This window comes from Quercus lobata, chromosome 6 (assembly GCF_001633185.2).
Source record: "Quercus lobata isolate SW786 chromosome 6, ValleyOak3.0 Primary Assembly, whole genome shotgun sequence".
Classification (NCBI taxonomy): domain Eukaryota; kingdom Viridiplantae; phylum Streptophyta; class Magnoliopsida; order Fagales; family Fagaceae; genus Quercus; species Quercus lobata.
In genome coordinates, this window is record NC_044909.1 from 39162211 (window position 1) to 39167760 (window position 5550).

The window sequence follows — 5550 nt, forward strand, 5'->3', positions numbered from 1 at the left end:
ATCATTGTGTTATTTATCTTTCCGCAGCTTTGCATGATATGATTGTTTTGATTGTGATAACCTAGTTTTGTTAAATTGGACTAAGTAACAACTTGACTAATTACCTAGGTTAATCCAATTGTGTTTTTAAGGGGTCTAAAAACCAGTAAGATGATTAAGGTCCCCCCTAAGAATAGGACCAACTTACTAGTTAAGCTGTGTCTCATATAGTTGGCCTAGACTACGTCAAACCCGTGAGAACTAGGAAGAGCCAAATTTGAGTGAACATCCCAACCTAAGGTAGGATATCCTTCATAGGATTTTTTTCAAAATGAGTCAAGGGAAAAGTGTCTAGTTTCTGTTTATAGGTTTGCCCTTTTTGCTTGCATCAAAGAGTCATGCTCTACTCCAGGTTCTATCCATGTTATTTACATAGCATCTGTGATTAACCCCTAGGGAAAAGCAACCCTGTTGCTCACATATTAGATCATACTCAGTCCCTAAGGGTTTCCAACCCTGCAAGGGCATGCATGCATACACTAATGGCTCCATCATGTGCATGTGTATAGATAAAAGTTTGTGGTAAGTAGTTGGAACTCTGCACCTAGAAGGACATTGCCAAGAGTTCAAGATCTTCCCCGAGAAGGCCAAGCCATCTAGAATGAAGCCTCTTCATTGTAAATTTGAAATTCCTTGTATTGTAAAAGGCCCATTGTTGGAGCCATAGTCTATAGCCTATGATTTGGGGGCATTGTAAAAAGCACTACTTTTCCATGTAATCAAAAAGAGAAGGGTCCATCCTGCAATTTCAAGCATGATATGAAAGTTCTGGTTACTTGCCAAGCTTGTGCATTAATTCTACATCACTATAGAAACTTGTGAGAGTGCCCTTTTCGTGACACTCAGGCCCAAGGATCCCGGGCCTAAATGAAAAGGAGGATTTGGTGGACCGGGCCTTGACTCACCGCAGCTAACGAGCTGTTTAAGAATCAAGTGGGATGCAGAGAATACTCCTGACAATATAAAGAAAATGACAAACAAGGATATCGAAGAGTGCCAAAAATTAACAAGGTAAATTCAGAAGGAAAGAAACAGGATTAGCAAAGCGATAAAATTAGTGCTGTGGGGATCCTGGGAAATATGAAGCAATGTTTCATTAATACATTATCTGTTTGATTACAGAAAGCTCACTAGGACGTGATACAAGGTTCAATCAAGCTCAAAAATTGTAGTCTTGAATGGCTATTTCAACCTTCAAAACTTGCAAAGTTTGATTCTCGTTGAATCCGAGTATGTGCAATAATGGCCTTTACAGGATACCGGGAAGCAATATTTGTTTTTCCCTTAGTATTTTCCTTTCTGCATAGATTTTCTGATAGTTTTTCCTAGAGAATTTCTTCTTTCTTGTGTTTCTTTCTTTTTTTCGCTGCCCCTTTCCTTCACAACCCATCCCCTCCTTTTATATTAGAGTTTTTTGGTCTCCCGGGGAACCGTTGGTTCCCCTGTTTTGCTCTTTTGCAAACAGAGCATGTCCTGTTCCCATCGTCTCGATAAGTCCCTTTTCCGTTTTTTCTCATTCTTTCCTTCTTTCAGCTCTGATTCTTTTGAAAGTTCCTGGTTGGCCATCTTCTTTGGGACGTGCTGAGGTATGCCCTTCTCGGCATCCCCATTTCTGGCGTCTTCTACTTTTCCCTTTTTTTCCTATTTGGGCGGAATCCTGTTCTGTCATTTTGAAAGTTGTTTGTTATCATTCTTCTTCCCTGTCCTGGTACCCCGAGGCCTTTTCTGTCTGTGCCATGAGAGGTCGCTCGCACTTTTTTTTGTTTTTGTTTCTTGTTTTCTTCTTCTGTCTTTTTCCATTGAGCTGTCCCAGTCTTCCTTTTTTTCTTTGTGCCTGAAGGGATCCGCGCCTATTGATGGTTCCTAAGGCTCCTTGCTTCTCATCCTTTGCCGTGGTCCTCTCTTTCTTTTGGATGCTTCTCTTTTTTTTTCTGGGCTTCAGGATCCTCTGGGCCTTTCTTTTATTCCCTCATGGGTCTCCTGTATCTACTACTTTGGGCTTAGCTTGAATTTTTCTTTTGGGCTTGACTTATTCTTTTTTGGGCTTATTTCACTATGACCCTTTTTAGACCTTAACAAAACTCACCACGATAAATACTCGATCAAGGGTCCAAGCCAATATTCGAAAATGATAGGTGCATTTTAAATGAGCAAGAACATAGACTAACTTCGGGTTTGTTTTATGTTTCCACATTGTCAAATTTTCAAATGTACCCCATTTCTCTCCCATCCCATTCTTTTCCTTTCTAGGATTCTAAAGAGAAAAAATTGCTCAAAGGAAACAATCTAAGTTACCACCACACCATGATCCTATCATCACTAGGTCTCATGCTAAAGAGATGTCTACTAGTGGTCCATCCCCCATCGAGGAAAACACTGGTGAGATCGCTTTTCTGAAAGAGCAGATGCCAGAAATGATGCGCATGATGCAACAACTGATTGTAGGAAGGAATCAAGAATCATTTAGTCCCATTCTAGAGGGCTTCGCCCTATTTTGAAAATGAAAACTGGCCACTGCTAGATCCAAATCAGGGTCACACCACACTGCCATTTACCCCACAAGGGAATAACCAAGAAGTGGATCCTCTTAAGGATAAGACCTTAGAGTCTGGTTATGGCCAGGTCAAAAGTCAAGTAGAGACCTTGATTGAGAAAATCCGTATCATAGAGGGCTTCAGCGCTAGAGGAAGTGTCGATCTAGACAGTCTGACCAATTTCCCTCAGGTCATTATGCCTCCCAAGTTCAATGCACCCGAGTTTGTCAAGTATGATGGCACTAGAGATCCTTGCGCTCATCTGTGCATGTTTTGTAGGAAGATGGCACTTTATGGAGACAATCATCATTTACTTTGCCAAATTTCCCCTGATAGCTTAACTGGCCTCGCAGCCACATGGTATGTGAGATTGGAAAAGATCTCTAGCTGGAGAGAGATGGCCAATGCATTCTTGGAATATTACTGGTTCAATATTGAGATAGCACTCGATCGCATAGTTCTTCAGAGGACAGAAAAGAAGAGTGGAGAATCTTTTCTTGAGTACGCCCAAAGGTGGTGTGAGCTAGCCACCCAAGTGCTTCCTCCCATGATGGAAGACGAAATGATCAAATGGTTCATTGATAACCTTAAGCCTCTTTACTACAAGAAGATGATTAGTGCCCAAGTCACTCACTTTGCAGGCCTGATTCCTATTGGGGAGCATATTGATGAGGGTATTAGGAGCAAGATAATAGTCAATTTTGAGGCTTTGAATTCTATGATAGAATAATAGGTGAAAAAGGCAATCAGCTGCAAAGGGAAGTAAGCCGATGTCTATATGGTTGAGAAAGCACCTGAAGGACCAATGGGTGTCGCTTTTGCTTATACATCCCCAAATGCCCGGCTTTATCAGCAATAGGTTTAGCCATCCCAGGTACCTTACTAAGCATTCAATCAGAGGGGAAGGCTCGATCCACCCTGATATCCTAAGGCGGAACCACGAAATTTCTCTCCGTTACCTATGCCTATGGCAGAGCTTTATGCTTATCTATTAGAGAAGAAGCTAGTGACTCCAATATTCGTGAGACATAGAGACAATCCCTTTCTACCTAGTTTTGACCCATCCAAGAAATGTGAACACCATTTTGGAGCCGAGGGACATACCCTAGAAGAGTGTACAAATTTGAGACATCGAATCCAGGAATTCATCGACAACAAGTTAGTACAGTTCAACAACACGGCCAAGCCGAATGTTATCACTAACCCCTTGTCTCCTCATCAAGAAGGAAATGTGAATGCTATCTCTATAGTGGAGGAGAAGATCCCTGATTTCTCATCCTCTTCATTCCTTTGGAAAGCCATGCTGTGGGCCTTAGGCCAGGAAAGTCACATTGTTCTTGCGAACATAGGAGCTCTAGATTTTGACTAGGTGTAGACACCGCATTTCGTACCCCTTACGACTCGGGCCCCCATTCCCCAATAATGCTTGAATTCTAAGGCCCAAGGCCAGTTTAGAGCCCAATCAGATATTAAATTGACTTAAGGAGTGTTAAAATGGAAAATATTACCTTTTAAATGAGAAAAAAAAATCTATTTTTGAGCCCAATCTGTATACGTGAGTCGCGGCCTGCATATGTGAGCTAAAGCATGCATACGCAGGCACATTGCATACGCGACTAGGGTTTTAGAAGCATATGGAAGGCAAGTTTTCTGCAATAATGGCTGAGGTTTGGAATGAATCTCACATCGTTTGGGAGCCATTCCAAACCCCATTTTTTCAACTATAAAAAGTCTTACATGGTACATTTTCAAAACACAGAAATCCCATGGGAAAAACCTAAGATTCACTAGAAAATAGTGAATCAAAAGGAAGTTTTTCCCAAAACACCCTAAAGTATTTTTTATTTGATTGGGACCTCTTCTGGCCCCAATCCTTTGAGTTTAAGATTACTAATCACTATTTTATTGAATTGTGATAGATTTGACTGAGGGGAATGGTAAAAAATCAAGCTTAGGAACTTTTGCTTTAAGGTATTCTTTTGAACTTTCTTTTTCCTTTTTTGTCTTTAATCTTTTCTTTAATTTGTTTCTTTGTTTAGTTTATGTTTATATATGTTTGTTCAGGTTAGTTTTAGGCTTTCTTTATGTTTTTTAGCATGTTAGGTTACTAGATTTACATTTTTCTATTTTGTTTGGTTTTTGTCCTGTTTTTGTGTTAATTAGGTTTTCTGGGTTAGGATTTGTGTACACATGATCTAGCTTATGCACGTGGGTTGAACTCATGCATACGCAGACCTGTTATAGCGTGCATGATGCTGTTACCCACAAACCCTAATTTTTGTTTTGTTTTTTTTGTTTCTGCTTTCATATGTTTGTTCTGTGTAGCTTCTTTTTCATATATTTTAAGCCCCATAACTACTATTTCATCTTTTAACATGATTGTTTGTTACCACTTGTTTAGATTAGGGTTTTATGCTTGTTTCTTGCTTTGATGCCATGAATATGCATTCACATGTCCATTCATAATGCCATAGGTGTTGAGGTGCTGCGAGGTATGTAAGATAAGTCATGCATTCACATTAACAAATATGTTGATTGTTTAATCCTCCCTTGATATATGTGTATGAAGTTGATGCCTTGCTACCATGTTTGGGTTGCTGCCTTGCCTTAAGATGTATGATAGGGTTTCACATGCTAGGGTTTCTCATATGTGTTTGGCTCTTTATTGCTTTAAGGATGGATATATGTTTTGGGATGAATAATGCCATGATTGTATGCTTAGATCTATGCTAGTGTGTGCGTAAGTATATATGCAAGTGTTAAACATGTTTTTAATAAGGTTAGGACATAAGACACAATGATGGGAGGCCAACCTTAGGGTTGGGCGATCTTGGGTGCCTAACACCTTCCCAAGAGCGTACCTAAACTCTGAACTCATACTCTGGTAGTAAGACCAAAGGTCCTTTCTCGAAAGGACGCTATATTCATGATTCCTAGACCATATAACTAGGTGGCAACTTCGACACTCTTTCCCTTG